This window comes from Centrocercus urophasianus, unplaced genomic scaffold (assembly GCF_019232065.1).
Source record: "Centrocercus urophasianus isolate 14NV4802_14NV808 unplaced genomic scaffold, USGS_Curo_1.0 seq_25, whole genome shotgun sequence".
NCBI lineage: Eukaryota > Metazoa > Chordata > Aves > Galliformes > Phasianidae > Centrocercus > Centrocercus urophasianus.
The window spans coordinates 14,914,117-14,929,927 of record NW_024884811.1 but is presented as its reverse complement, the minus strand read 5'-3'; the positions used below and the strand labels follow the sequence as shown (position 1 = coordinate 14,929,927).

The window sequence follows — 15,811 nt, the reverse complement described above, 5'->3', positions numbered from 1 at the left end:
ATTCCCTTTCTATTAATTTTTCTCATGTCTTTAAAACTCTCATACTTCCACAGTGAAGAGCATGCCATTACAGGCAGGCTCCCTTTCCAATGGGGTGACTAAATGCTTTCCTTTCCTCCCCACTGCACTGTTAACTAAGCTGGCATCCAAGTGCTATTGTTTCTCTTCCCTCCAAAGAAGGAAGACCTACAGTTTATCATGATACTACGAGAACAAGCTTGTCCATGTGTAATTACATATCAATTGGCATTTATTTTGAAAGTATAGTTATTTCACATATTCCTTTAGTTGTTTCTTATTCCCCTCCAGGTTCTCATTCATGCATACCACATGCATAGACTCCTTTTGTGGCAGCAAAGCGTAGGAATTAATCTTAAGTACTCAGAAACACAAATATTGACAGTTGAAAAGCATCAGAGCCAGCCTCCTTCCTAATTAACTTTTGTAGGCCTCAAGAGAGAGCACTGCTCTACAAAAGATAAATGTCAACTCCTGCATTTGTGCACACATACACGGTAGCACAGCTATTGGAAATGGAGACTCCCTCTCTCCCACACACAAGCCTGCTCACTCTTTCACAGTACTGGCACTCTTAATTCTGTTGCTGGTCATCACCATCAGTGGAGCCGTGCACGCAGGGGACACACTGGCATATCAAATCCATCTGTGCTGTTCCCCTTAGTCTTCTATATTCCTCTCGCAGAAATCCCCAGGTGTTTGGCAACGGACTTACGGTCCACTCATGGATCAGCTCTTATAGTAGCACAGCTGGCAATCCAGAACACCAAAATAAACCAACTCATTAACATTATCCTTTCCACCCCTCTACAAAACTTTCACACCCTGAAAATAGACACACTGCCAGCTATCTAGTTTTAGTACACTGCTCGATGTCACCCTCAGCTCTACAAGCATGTGTTGCTTCCTTAACTGAACTCTACCTGAAATCACTGTCTGCAAGACTAAAGGAAGAAGATTCTGTTGCTTTACATTTAAATTAATTTACGATTTTCCATATCAAATAATTTAGGATAAATATTCAGTTTATATTTAGCAGAACACTGCTAAATAAAATATATACAAAGTCCAGGTTTTGTTTTCCATTTTTGTAGGATGACTTCAAATCTGATTCAAACATTGACTGATATGTCTCAGTCCACGAGACTGAAAAACATGCTAAAAAAACTCCCAAACTTTGTTTTAAATACTCCAAGTGAGAAGCTCACATCTTATCTGTTGACTGAATTCATTTAACTTGCAATGTTTCTTGATTTTGCACGACAAACATAAACAGGTCTTCAGCTGTTTCTTGGAGTGCTTCAGAATGGAATGAACTGCGGTAAAGTACTGTGTAAGGGGATCAAATAGTTGATCAGACTCTGCAACACACAACCAAAGACAGAAAACATTAAAATCTCAGCATTTTAAAATAACAGTTACAATGGTAGGACTCAGATGTATCATTTTTATCTGTGAAGAACAGAGCAGCGCTTTCTGACATTCCTTTTAGTATTTAGCAAAAGCAGTGAATTGAATCCTTGACAATAACCCACCAGCAAGTGCTGAGACAGCAGCGTCTGTAAGGCAAATGATGCTGCACCTAATTCAAAACTGAAAGCAGCTCACAGAAAATTGAGCCTGCTGTTAATGGGACACAGTGAGTCAGTTCCACAAGTTTCTCCTGACCTGATACAGGCGTAGAATAAGAAAAATCATAAATTTTCTGTCACAACTGCACCTAATTTCACATCTTCACATCATTTTCACATGACCATCCCTATAACAACTGTAATCTAGATCTGTCTTCTGTCCTTCAATCCTCCGTTGAAAACAAGATTATTCTAGTGAAGATCTGTTGTTGTTATGGTATCTTCTCCAGGGTGAGCATAAAAACAGGCTACAGAGAGGGAAAATAACCCTGGTTTTACACACACAAATCATTCCAATTTTGCTGTCTTTGTTTAATGGGGTTCTTCCTTCCTGCTATTATTAGTAAATCTCATGGTTTACATCTCTTAGCATTGAGCTGGCAAATGATCTACAGAAGAAGGAGAATTTCTTACTTATTAGATTCCACCTCCCAGAAATCCTACATACATATATGGAAAAATCCCTTCCTGTGGAATGCTCTTCATCCCATTTTTCATGCATTGTTGCTGATACATTTGATTTTTTTGTTTTGCAACTCAGCAATGAAGCAGCTATTGTTCCTAAACTGCTGAGCAAGTCCAACTGTGGGAACAAGAGACGTGCGACTGTTCTCAGTGGTCTTGCTGGTGGCTACAGAGAGAAGTGTCAGGACAAGGGGTGGAGAAGGCAGGAGGCAAGATGAAACCTAACTCTGTAAAGAGGAGTTAATGGGACCATTAATATTTCAGTGAAGTTAGAAGAAACACTTATTCTGCTTCAGTGTATTTTTACTTCTACACTTCTATTCCTTGAGAAAACTTCTGCTCCTTATGCATTTAAACAGATATATCACACATGACTCACAAAGTCAAGCATGTTCTTAAACCCTTACCTGTCTAAACCAGAGAGCTGCAAAACATCTAACGTAAACTTTACAGTGTGAAACACTGACATATTACTTCTGTTTTTCCTTTTTGCAAAACCTTCTTCTAAAAAACTTGTGCCAATCTCACCAGAACCCAGTTATTGGAAGTTATCAGAACCCACATATCATTTGGAAACACCACCAACTCAAACACCTTTGGAAAGTATTCTACTCTTCCCAAGTCTGCAGTCTATATCCTGCAACTATATTCTGCAACTATATCCTGGGTTGCACTAAAAAAAGAGTCGCCAGCAGGGAGAGGGAGGTGATTGTTCCCCTTCTACTCAGCTCTTGGGAGGCCCCATCTGGAGAACTGCGTCCAGGCACAGGAAGGACATGAAGCTCTTGGAGTGGGTCCAGAGGAGGGCCACTAAGATGATCAGAGGGCTGGAGAACCTCTCTTACATGAAAAGGTTGAGGGAACTGGGCTTGTTTAGCTTGGAAAAGAGAAGATTCCATGCAGACCTCATTGTGGCCTTCCAATACTTGAAGGGAGTGTATAAACAGTAGGAGGAATGACTGTTTACAAGGTTGAATAGTGATAGGACAAAGGGGAATGGTTTTAAACTGAGAAAGGGAAGGTTTAGGTTAGATATTAGGAGGAAGTTTTTCACACAGAGGGTGGTGACACACTGGAACAGGTTGCCCAGGGAGGTTGTGGATGCCCCATCCCTGGAGGCATTCAAGGCCAGGCTGGATGTGGCTCTGGGCAGCCTGGTCTGGTGGTTGGTGACCCAGCACATAGCAGGGGGGTTGAAATCAGATGATCTTTGAGGTCCTTTTCAACCCAGGCCATTCTATGATTTTATGATTCTATCATACTAAGGACCTGTAAACTGTATCTTGCAAGTATTACATTTGCAAAATGTATTTAAGCAACAATGCATATACCACAGGAGCATAAATATTTTGCTTTAGAATATACATAAAGTCTTCGTGAACTACAGCAGAAAGGATTGAAAAGATCAAATAAGCATGCACATACCAGAAATGTACAATATCCTTTTTTCCTTTTTTTTTAATTAAGAAAATTAAAACATTCCAACCAGTTTTCATTAGAAATAGTAAAATTTGATGCACATTACTTCTAAAGAAAAGATGAACAGGAGATGATTATTGCCAATACTTGCTAAGCAACTTCTAAAGTAAACAGTTCTTCCTAACTCTAGGCTTAGACTGCAGCACCTTCTTCACAAGTCCCATGACCTAAGCAGCGAAATGCCATCAGAGATTACTGTGCCCTCTGAAATGAAGGTATTTCAAAGCCAAGGGGTACCATACAAGTAAGAGCTGATTTATGTGAGAAAACAAATCTCAGTAACCACATACATATGCTTATTGCTCCTGATTATGACTAATCTGACCTTATGAATAAAGCTATACATACACTTACACTTGCAGTGCTGGCAGGAGCTCAGATGCAGGAGCCTTTGATGGACTCAGTCCTCACTCTTCAGTGCAGCAGAGCTGAGCGCTGAAGCGGGCAGCCACAGTGGGTATCTGGAGTTAAGAGATTCATATATAATCAGTGGGGAAGAATGCTGCACAAGAGGTTCCATCAGAAAAGATCCTGAATTATATGTATACCTTCTGTGCTTACAAGTGTAGTGAAAAAAGTTAACACTGCTCAGAGCCCATTAATCACCTAATTCTGCAGGCAGCTATTGTAATACTGAGGGCTTGCTCACATTATTGTCTGCAACAATCACAGCCCAAACACATCTCAAACCAATGATACCTACTCATCAGCCAAAAAGCATACAGCAGGGCAAAAGGACAAAAGAACACAATATTTTCAAGGACACGTACTTCACACATTAATGCTACCTGCACTGCTGATTAGTTGAAACATGGAGAAGTAATTGGAAAAAAATCAGTTCTCAGAGTACGAGTTTTAGCATCACCTAAATATACATTAAAAGTCACTGAAAAAAATGTCCTCACAACTTAATCTGTATGGATGAGGCTACTTTATAGAATTCAAGCAAACACTGCAAGAGAACTACTGAACATTCACTGGCAGTGGAAATGGTCTACTGCTGGTTTACATGCAGAATGAAAAAGTTACATAGAGCAGATCACGCCTGGGAGATAATCTGCTGCTGCAAAGCCTGAAATAACACAACTACTTAGTTTAACAATGTTACTTGATTACATTTCTCAATTACATACAAAGAAGAAAGGTTTAAACATGGCAAAGCTAGAAAAAGAAAACTTGTGAAAGTATGTAAGGGATGTGAGAACTTGTAATAAACGATTTGGGTAGTTCACATCTGAGTCTGTGCATCAGACGCTGCAGGCATTGGCAAAGCTTTCCAAGGATTGGATGAACTGCTTGAAATCTCAAGATCAGATGCATTCCTGAAAATAATTCTAAACATGGTTTTAGCACAAATATTTCAAAATTTAAGTTCCAGATTCATATTACACTAACGTGAGACAGATTAACATAAAAATCTCTCAGAACTTGTAATTGTTTTAATACTGGAGGAAGACAATATACAGTGGACAAACTATCAATTTTGAGGTAAGATTTAAAATAAGTCACATAGTAAGTTGCCAGATTTTACATCCATACCAATTCCATCGTTTGAAACGTGTAGTAAGACTAGACCAAAAATATCTTCTTTTGAAAAATTCCTAGCATTTTGAAGAAGAAACCGGCCAATAACATTCAATTTGGAAGAGAAGGCCATTCTATATGGGGAACTGTGACAATGCTATTCTAGCAGATGAATTATGAGTTACATTCCTGGAGACCTGTGTACTAAAGACTTCTCATGGCTATGACCTTTGCTGGAGTAGGGAGCAGGGGAAGGAGGGGAAAAGGAAGAGGAACAGGTTGACTCTAGGGAACAGATATTATTAGCCTCATTGCAAGCAGAAACCCTAACAGAAGTAAAAGAAGCATGCAACAAGTAACAACACACAGCAACTCACACACACAGTACTTTGGTGCTTGCTACAGCTAGCTCAAGACAACACTGAAGTTGTCTCTTTCTCAGAACTCCACCTAGGATTAAGCATTAAACTTCCTAGTCTTAGCTCAACAGTAGCTGTAAAATCATGGAGATCAAATCTCTCTTTTGCTGAAAATGATGAACCTGATTCAAAACATGAAACACTGTGAAAATTAGTTGCAGTTCAAACACATATAACTTATATTCACCCTTGGGCTTCAGAGCTCACAGAAGCCCAATGTGTAAGATTGACCACTGTAATTTTCTCCTGTGGTTCCCTTAATTTAAGCAACATTTTTTCCCTGCAGTACTATTAAAACCAATTATTTGAGAAAGCCATTTTGTAGCTCTATCCTTACTGATTTTATAGTTAGGAGAGGCCATTATTAGACCACTTGTTTCAAGAGAGGCAAATCCACGATTTGCCATCCAAACAGGGTTAAGTCCCAGGGCAAGTGGCAGAGATGCCTTGGCACAAGTACTTCTGGGTGACAGCACAAGCCCTGATCTGAGAGGAAGGAGGGCTGCCAGAATAAGAGAAATACTGTCAGACAGCCCTGAAAGCAGCTGCCTGCCCAAGCCAGGCCCACACTCAGCACAGCCATTCCTCCTCTCTTGCTTGTCAAAATCTGCCAGTCCTCTGGGCTCTCCAAGATACACATAATTGTAGAAGCACTCCCAAATGTCCAAGTAACATGAAATGCAACTTTATAGAAACCATGAAAACCAGCTTTTTGTGAGCTGCTCAAAGTGCTCCCATAAAGAGCTTATTACACCATTAAGCAAATTCTATAATAATAATAAAATTACACACGCGTACAAAAGTTTCCCACATACTTTTCAGACAGCATTTATTATCTAGAGTACAAACACAGTGCTGTACATAAATTTCATGATTCTGCACTACAAATCAGGCCACTTCACTATGAATTTAAATGCTTCAGTCAATACTATCAAAGCTATTATCGGTGCACCTGAAGCCCCACAATAATGCTCTAATCAAGTATACTATACCAGTGAAAATTTTTGGCTGGCATGGAAGATGCTGGAGCATAAAAACAACCCAAAGTCCACCTTCAGCTACTGAAGACTTCAGGTGGCTGACGCTGGCCAGTATGCCGCACTTTCTGGTTTTGAAGGATGATTCCCCTCAGTTCCTAGGTTTACGAAAGAGAAAAGACTCTGCTCACAGACACACGTGGCCTAAGAGATGGGGAAATCATCCTGCTACTCCCACACCAACCTGGCAACACAGACTGCCCATGCTCTGCTTTTTGGCATGGTAGGAAGTGAGGCAGAGGAGCAGGGAGTTGCTACAGTGCCATCCTTGTTTCCAGGACACATGCTTTTATAACTTGTGCTCCCTGAGGTAAAAGGCATAATTTGGACTGTACAGCTGACAACTCAGCAGTTCTCTGCCTATGGGATAAGCGAAGGCTGCTTCTGTTGTAGCAACAGTCTTTGTCATCACCCCACTGCCAGCTACAGACAGTGCATGGAAAGCAGCAGAGACATATGCCCTTCAAAACTTTACACCCTGACCAGCATTCATACCAATGGATTAGGAGCTATATTTAGTTGAAGCATTTTCTCCTTGCAGTGAAATCCACTGCTAGGAGTGACTTGAGAGAGCAGTAGAGAAAGGCAGGCAGTAGCGAAGGGGCAAAAGACCCTGCTACGAGCTCCTGACTCTTATAAGGGCAAGGACTTTGCAGTCACACACCTAGATGGCTCCCATCACCCATAAATCCAGAAATTACACACTCATCAGAGGAGGGAGGACAGCAATGACCAGCAATAGTCTGGAGGTTACTACAGAAAGCCTTATCCAGAGCTTCAAACTGTTGGTATCACTAATTCTACTTAATATCTGTTGGCTCATAATTCAGTAAGCAAAGCAGACAAGGAACAAGGCAATTTTTGTTTGTGGGTGGCTGGTATTTGAGCTGTCCACTAGCCTACAAAGGTGGGTAAGAAAGTAGCTCTAGCAATCTAGGAATTTATATAGCCCTCACCACTGCCACAGTAATGAGCCTGGAAGAAATCCAGAAGATTCTGGAAGAAATCCCTGGAGACATTTAAGCACATATAAAATCAAATTTTGTGATGCATAGGCCTAGAAGAACACGCTCCAAAATCCCATTTAGCTGTAGCTAAATATTAGTGGGAACAAAAAAAGAAATAGAAAAAAAAAAAAAGGAGAGAGAAAAAGGAGAGGAGAAGAGAGATGATAAATTACATAAGCATTAACACATATATATGCAGATATCTCAAGTTTGATAAGACCAGAAAACCTGCCTAACACTTATATGCTCAAAATTCACAAGGCAATTATTTTTCACCTAAGCCAGCCAATAAAATGTTCACAGAACAGGTCACATACAGCCATCCAGCATGAGGTTCCCCAAAAAAGTAGTCAAGAAAAGAAAGCTCTACTTGCTCGGGTGGCCCAATGAGTACAGAACATGCTGTGGAGCATCTGTGACCAGGAGATTAAAAGACAAGCCAGGATGGAGACTTCCCCAGTCTTTCTGTAAATGGCATTTCTCTTCATGGCTTCAATAACCTCTGACTCAGAGCAGGACTCTGTGTCCTTGTGAGGGAGAATGGAGGACCCAGTGCTCCGAGTCCTGCTCCCAGAGATTACTTGTGTCTTTCATATTAAGCTGCTTATGGAGTGAAGTACATGAAATGGCCTTTGGGCATAATCACTTCTCATGCCCTATCTAGAAGAAAGTAGCTCATTTTTCTCATTTTTAGATAGAAATTAGATGCCTAGCAGTCAAAAAGGATTTGTAACTCAATATCAGGAGAAAAGGCACAATAAGACACAAAACTACTGCAGGTAAATCTAGTCAGTTTTGTTAACAGCAGTGAAACTGATTTCCGCACCTGTTTTCCACATCTCAGTGGGCATGGATTGATGTCTAACCCAGAGTAACATATATTGTCTTAAGAAACTTACGTAAGCAAATATCTTTACATCTCCTTCATCACGTCTTCCTCGTACTGCTAAATAACACCCCTCCGCTTAAGTCAACTCTGTATTTCAATATCAGTTTCAACATAAGATCTCAGTATTTGTTACAAACATGTCCTATCTGTATACTGAAAATGCAGCAAAATCAACCCCATAGAGCTTCCTGATTTCCATCTGCATTTTCCCTGAAAGCTGACATTCACAGAATCACAGAATTGCAGAGGTTGGAAGGAACTTCAAGAGTTCATTGACTCCAACCCCCCTGCTAAAGCAGGTACCCTATAAAAAAATCACACAAGGCCAGGTCTTGAATATCTCCATAAAAAAAGACTCCATAACTTCTCCGAGCAGTTCGTTCAGTGCTGCACCACTCTTAGCAATAAAGAAGTTATTCCATATGTTAGTACAGAGCTTCCTATGCTCAAGTTTTAGCCCGTTGCTCCTTATCCCATCACTATGTACCATCAAGAGCCTGATCTCATCCATTTGCCTCTGACCTCTCTTCTAATATTTATAAACATTAATCAGATCTCCTCTCCATCTTCTTCTCCCCAGGCTGAATAGGCCCAGGTTACCCAGTCTTTCCTCCTAAAGGAGACACTCCAGGCCCTCTATCATCTTTGTGGCCATCCACTGGACTACTTCTAGGAGATCCTTGTCTTTTTAATTCAACAGCTCTAGTAAGCTCATTACAAGATAACCTGACTTTCAAAAATGTGCAAGATTTTTGTTTTCATTTAGCAAATGTATGAACACCCCTTGGCTTACAAAGCAGTATGGTTGAATTTAGCATGCTCTGCTTTCCTCTGAGCACTAATACACAGAATAACTGGAAAAAGCCTCATTTACCTGGCCACATCATCTACTGAGTCATTTGCAGAAAAACATAATCCATCTGCATCATCCTTATGATGCGCTGCACTCTGCAAGATAGAGTCAGAATCCATAAAAATCTCCATTGTTTAAGACTGCCAGACATATTTTACTTGAGGTACCATTTAATTTTTCAGGTATAATTCTTACCAGCATACATCAACCCTTCTGCTTAAATACATCAGCTCTCATGGTACAAAATTCGCTTTCAGGCACCCACCAGATTGAACAATTCATGCTCTAACAGAGCTGCTTCTTATCAACAGTACAGACTCTGCTACAGCATTACACATAAAGATGTATAAATAAAACCATATCTATTATGTTTACTAAAGTTCTTAGAGTAAGCCTGGGCTGTGCATGATGATGAAACGGACCTGACTTCACAACAATAGACGGCAACTTATCTAGCACATGAAAATTAAAGCCCCATGAGCTCAGTGCTGATGTTGCAGGAGCAGCTTTTCTACCTGTGAAAATAAGTTTTTCTGAGAGCATCTCCACCCATTTGGCTGCTCCTGCCCGCTCCACAGTGTCTGGCAAATCCACAGGCATGCCCTCACCTAGAGGTTACATCTCTCCCTTTCCTCAGCACACCTGTAAAGGGATTCTGCAAAACCTAACTCCCCTGATAGTCCTTGCCATCAGACACTCTAAGTGACAGAAAAGGTATGTTTGGACAGTGCACAATGGAAACTCTTATCACTTAATAACACTAATAAAAGTTGCAATAGGTGAAACAGTGATAAGATGAAAGAATGTGAAGACTGAGTAAACAGAAAGAAAAACCAAACAAATCGGGTCTTCTACTACCTGAAAGCAATACTCTACAGCAGATCCAAGGCAGTAATCTTTAAGCTCTTGATTTGTGGATGTCTCCATCATCCTCTGGCTTAGATACGCATCCCTGCAGACCTGCAGCCTCCTGATGGACGCTAGGCTGTTCTCTGCAGCCTCAGCAGACCTCTCAGCAGAGACCTGCAGACGCCTGCCCAGCTAACAGCTGGCAGACGCCGCTCAGAGAGCAGCACAGCACTGCTCACTCTGCACTTCTCCCTGCCTTTGCTTCTGCCTTTCCCACATCCTAATCCTTCCTTCATCAAACATTTTTGTTTTAATCTTGAATCAGTGGGGCCCAGTCCAGGAGTGCTCACTGTCCTTTATCACCAAAAACAAACGTGCTTATCTTTATCACCACAACCATACAGCATACAATGGCTGAGAAGCTGAGAACAAGACGACTTTTTGCAAATTGACAAGTTTATGCATTTTTCCCCACAAGATGCACAAAGCTGTATTAATAAAACATATGCGCACCAACAGAACAACATGAAACAACACAGTTCCCTTAGAGAGGGAATATGGCATGACATGGACCCTCATCTTCCACACAGATGACAGACCTGCCAAAACTGATTGACGGTCAGGGTCCAAGCTACAAGCTGAAGGTTTAAGAAGAGTTTAAAGAAAAGGAAAAAAGGCAGAAAAGACTTTCAGGTGTGATATCAAAGAAACAAGTCACATTGCCTTGCTTCAGTAAAAGCCAAACTTCACATACAGAAGAAAGCTACCTATTCCCTGTCTGATGTTTTGTTAAATTCCAAAGGAATTTAACACAACGTGGCCAACTTGGTTGTGGAAAATGAAAATCTGACTGTTTTTGCAACAGAAATGTTAAGCATGAAATGTCTGGATTAGGGAATCAAAGGGAGAGCTCCTACACATAAGCACAAAGCTGAGGTCGCCCAGATACAAGGGAATTTCAATACTCATCTGAAGTCCGATTCCCATTTACAGCAAAGTCCCCTGTCACTTACAATTAGGAAACAGAAAGGCCACATCTATCATTAATTCTTACCAGCACAGCACTCAGCACAACATGCCCCGTTCACACTGAGCTGTAACATGGGAATGACGTTCCTTCCAGAACCGCCTTAGAGGCTTAGGGTGATCTTTTTTTAAGCACGTTCTCTAAAGGCACCATAAATTCAATCCCTTAAAATAGAGGCGGTGAGCTGACGCTGCCGTGCCACTGCCGGTGTGCGAGGTGCGTCCGGATGCTCCTGGCCACAGAAAGGGCTCTGCAAGTCCCTCCCAAGGACTCTTTTCTTTTCTTCTTAATTTTTGGAAATATGCTACTTTTAAAATAATAATAATAATAAATAATGATAAATAAAAACGCAAGGAAAACGAGGCATAAATATTTACCCACTGCTCGCTCCTTGAACCCACCAACTTGTCGGCCAGCAGAATGAGCTGTTGACACAACACAGCCTCTATATAACCGCCGGCTCCGGCCAGCGGCTGCCTTCCCCGCCGCTCTCCCCCGGGGAGCCCGCGCCCGCCGCGCCCCCGGCCCCAGCCCCGGCCAAGGCGGGAGACGCGGCCCTGCGAAGCGCCGCCGGCACAGCGGGAGCTCCGTGCCCCTCCGCGCGGAGGCACCGCGGGAAGGCAGCGCAGCGCGGAGCTCGCCAACCCCGCCGCCTCGCTTCGCCCCGCGCCGGGCCCCGCCGCCTCCATTCGCCCCACCTCGAAGCGGGTGTAGGGACGCGGGGGGCGCTTCCCGGCGCGGCCCCCTCCCAGGTGCGAGCGCAGCCCCCACCGCGGAGGCGCCGCCGGCAAAAGCCGCCCGGCTCGGGTCCGGCACTCACCCGCCGCCGCCTCGCCCGGCCCTGCGGCGGCCTCATGCCGCGGGGGTGTGCGCGGTGTCCGCGGCGCGATCCCGGGCGGCCCAGCTCCGGCGGGCAGCAGTGCGCAGCGCCGACAGGAAGGAGGGATGGAGCAGGCAGGGAGAGGGAGGGAGGGATGGAGGAGAGGGCCTGGCGGGCTGCCTGCGGGAGGAGCCTGCGCCGCTCATCGCCCGGCGGCGCGGCTGCCCAGGCGGGAGGCAGCACCCGCGGGCCTGCCCTGGGGCGCGGCTGTTCGCGGCACCTGGCGCCCCCGGGCTGCGCTTGGGCAGCGCTGCCTGTGGCGTTCGAGGCTGAGGTTGCGCTTGTGCTCAGGCGGAGGAGCGGTGGTTATGGTTTTTTAGGGCTGAGGATTTCAGTTTCTCCTTGGTCATAATGTGCGACTTTACCATCAGGGTTTGGTCAGCATGCAGTTGCTGAAGATACTTCAGCAGCCAGTGGTCCCCAGAAGGCTGTAGAAAGCAGACTGGAGTCACAAATGTGATCGCTTCAGGTTCCCTTTGAAACCATCAAATATCATTCTCGGAAAACCCTTCTGTCCAACATCTTGGACACCACCAGCCATCTGGGGTTCAAAGTGTTGGGCCAGACCTTCAAGTGCGGGCAGTTCTTGACTTACTATATTTGCCTACAGTTTTTGAGGTCTGAGACTCGACCTCCAGCATTTCTCTGAAGCCACAATAGCTACATGCCAGCTTCTCCTTTAAATCAAACTTCAAATCTTCACAATCCCACAGTCTCAAGAGTCAACAATTAAAATATATATATATACCACGAGGCTCATAAAACCAGAAGAGCTGGCAAGCCTATGGCTCCTCTTTTGTTCTCCAGTAAACCACAGCAAGACTGAGAGAAAAAGCAACTTCTCTGTTTTCCTTGGATTTTTCTGCTTGCACTCTCCTCCAGGGGGTTTCTAGGTTGCTGCAGATGGCTTTTCGCAGAGCTTACATGGTAAGGAACTGCATGTACTTCCATGAGGGTGCTCCCTCTCTACTTTGCTCTTCCCTCTCTACTCTGCTCTTGTGAGGCCCCATCTGCAGTACTGTGTCCAGGTCTGGAGCCCCCAGTAAAAGAAAGACAGAGCTGTTGGAGAGGGTCCAGAGGAGAGCCACTAGGATGATCAGGGGGCTGGAGCACCTCCCCTATGAAGACAGGCTGAGGGAGCTGGGCTTGTTCAGCCTGGAGAAAAGAGGCTGCGGGGTGACCTCACTGCAGCCTTTCAGTACCTAAAGGGAGCCTACAAACAGGAGGAGAATCAGCTCTTTGAAAGGGTAGATAACAGTAAGACAAGTGGAAATGGTTTTAAGTTGGGGGAGGAAAGATTTAGGTTGGATGTCAGGGGAAGTACTTTACAGAGGGAGTGGTGAGGTGCTGGAGCAGGCTGCCCAGAGAGGTTGTGGATGCCCCGTCCGTGGAGGTGTTCAAGGCCATATTGGATGGGGCCCTGGGCAGCCTGATCTAGTATTAAATGTGGAGGTTGGTGGCCCTGCTTCTGGCACGAGTGTTGTAGATTCGTGATCTTTGAGGTCCTTTCCAACTCTGGCCATTCTGTGATTCTGTGGTGCTGAGCCAGACATGTCATACCTTGGCTATGTGGATGTATTTCAGGTCTCCAAGGCCATTCTCCACAGCCCTGCACATTCCCTGTTCAGGCTAAGTGAATGCAAACTATTTTGTAGAGATGAAATCTTCCATCCTTTCCTCCCCTTTCCAATGTTTTTGCATGTGCAAAGAAAATTGAAGTTGCTGTATGCTAGAGCAAGAACAACACGAACCTTGTGGTTGGGTCTCTTCTGGCTCAAGAGCATGCTTGACTTCAGGCCTCCTGAGACAGTTGTCTATCCATTGACCTGTGTCACCTTCTTAAGAGGACTGGCTGCGTCTCCTTATACACTACTGTACTGTTCTTGGGAAAGCAGGGTAACAGCATTTGGAGTGAAGCCCTGGGCAGTGAATCCCAAGCCATAGATGATGTTTCCTCCTGTTACAGATTTAAACGTTTGTATCTCCAAGGATGGACACACTTCTGTCAAGCTCTCTCCTTGGGGGTCTTCCAACTAGTAGATTTAAGCAGTTACCTTCCTGGCTTGTCAACCATCTCTTCACAGTCTGAAGTCTCTTCTGACTGCAAAGGCTTGCTGGATGCCTAATTCTGTGCTCTTTGCAGTCCAGGCACACAGTGATTTGCTGTTTCAGCTGCCTACAACCAAATCTGCATTTGTTTTTCTGTAGTTTTCATTCTGCATCCCCTCTTTCTATGTTATAGAAGCCAGAGCTACAGTGGAGCCAGTAATATCCACAGCACCAGAAAGCTTATGGTGACGTTTTGTTGTGTTTGACCCACACAGGCTGGGCAAGATGCAGTTCATCCCTGTGCTGTGGATGGTAGTCCCATAAATGCAAGTTTCCACGAAAGGTGCATGATACCTTTTTGATACCTTTTTTTTTTTTTTTTTTTTTTTTTTTTTGAAGGCATTGTATATGTCAAATTAAATTGTACCACCTTCCTTTCCTGCAGCTCGTGTTACTTTCTTCTTCATAATGGCTCCCTGGCATCTCACTTGGCAGGAAGCCTTCCTGAACAAGGAATGTGCGCCATGATTAATTACAGAGGATCTGGCTCCTTTTCTGCATGGCAAATATTATTCATTTGGCCCATTTTCTCTTTTTAATTAGCAAGGCAGCTTCCCTGTAATTTGTATACATTCTGTACAGGAACTGGAGAAAGAAGTGTCTGTTGCTTTTTTTTTTTTTTTTTTGAGCAGGAAAATTTGATTGTGAAATCAGATTGATTGAGAAGCTGCCAGGACGAATCAGAGGTAGGGATCGTTTCTGGGGTTGCTTTGGTATTGTATTTAATGGCTCGGTGTTTAGTGGCACCATTAGAAGTTAAGAAACTTTCTTGACTAGTTGCAGTTTAAGACAATATTGTAGTAAAAGTGTCAAGGTGCTAAAGCTGATGGTTGAGTTTCTGTTATCTGTTTGTTATACAGTGTAATATGCTAATTTAAATAAAAATACCCCATGAACTAATGCTGCTATGGTTATTCTTACCGTTTAGCTTTTGATGTGCAGAAAATACGCTGCCTATGCATCCTGACTCACCTGGCAACTTTCCCTGTAAAGTGTCACAGCTGCTATATTTTATAACAAAACTTATCTGCATGTAGTACATATACGCATATTTTTGTTTCCTGCCTTATGCTCTTCCTTGAAGAGCAGATGCTGAAACAAATGCTGTGTCTTTATAGATTTAGTGCAGGATTTTGTCATTGATTTTAACTGCAGCAGAGCTCTGCCTTTCACCGTTAATGCTTGGGCAATGGGAGAGGAAGATTTAAGTCTCTCCAGATAGTGGGCTAGTTTGAGTTTATCTGAGTTTATCTCAGTGCCTCCTATTACTTACAGAACAACTTGTCTGCTATCCAGGTCAGAAAACTTCCAACTGAAAGTGAGAAGCTCAGCTAGGACATTTTCATTAATGAGAGTTTCCTGGAGCCATTTAGTCTTGCTGCTATGGGTGTGTTGGTTATTTATGGCAGGAAAGAAACGGATGTGTTGATGTTCTGGAACTTTTCCTTTGTGCATTGTTTCCCATTTCACAGTTGTATTTGGCACCCACTTTCCTCCAGCCAATAAAGAATATTAAAGAACTTCCTTTTCTGAGACGTTGTGTGCACATTTTACAAATCCTACCATTTAACCAGAACTGTGTGATGAGCACTTCTATCAGTATTTACAAAAGCTAGAGATTGTA

At 43.4% G+C, this 15,811-nt stretch overlaps 1 protein-coding gene across 6 annotated transcripts in view; it reads right to left on the bottom strand.

Moving 5' to 3' along the window:
- LIFR (LIF receptor subunit alpha) overlaps positions 1-12,045 on the bottom strand; it is a 54,058-nt gene extending 42,013 nt beyond the window's left edge. For 2 of the 6 annotated variants that reach the window (XM_042825684.1, XM_042825681.1), the window contains exons 1-2: positions 11,226-11,477; positions 3,948-4,054 (exon numbers count right to left, since the gene is read on the bottom strand). The gene's annotated coding sequence lies outside the window, so the exon portion shown is untranslated. Of the gene's footprint in view, positions 1-1,226; positions 1,380-3,941; positions 4,055-11,225; positions 11,478-11,575; positions 11,603-12,018 lie in introns of those variants that run through there. The other 4 variants (XM_042825682.1, XM_042825683.1, XM_042825680.1 and 1 more) reach the window with 4 other exon arrangements.
- Between the last annotated feature and the right edge of the window lie 3,766 nt (positions 12,046-15,811).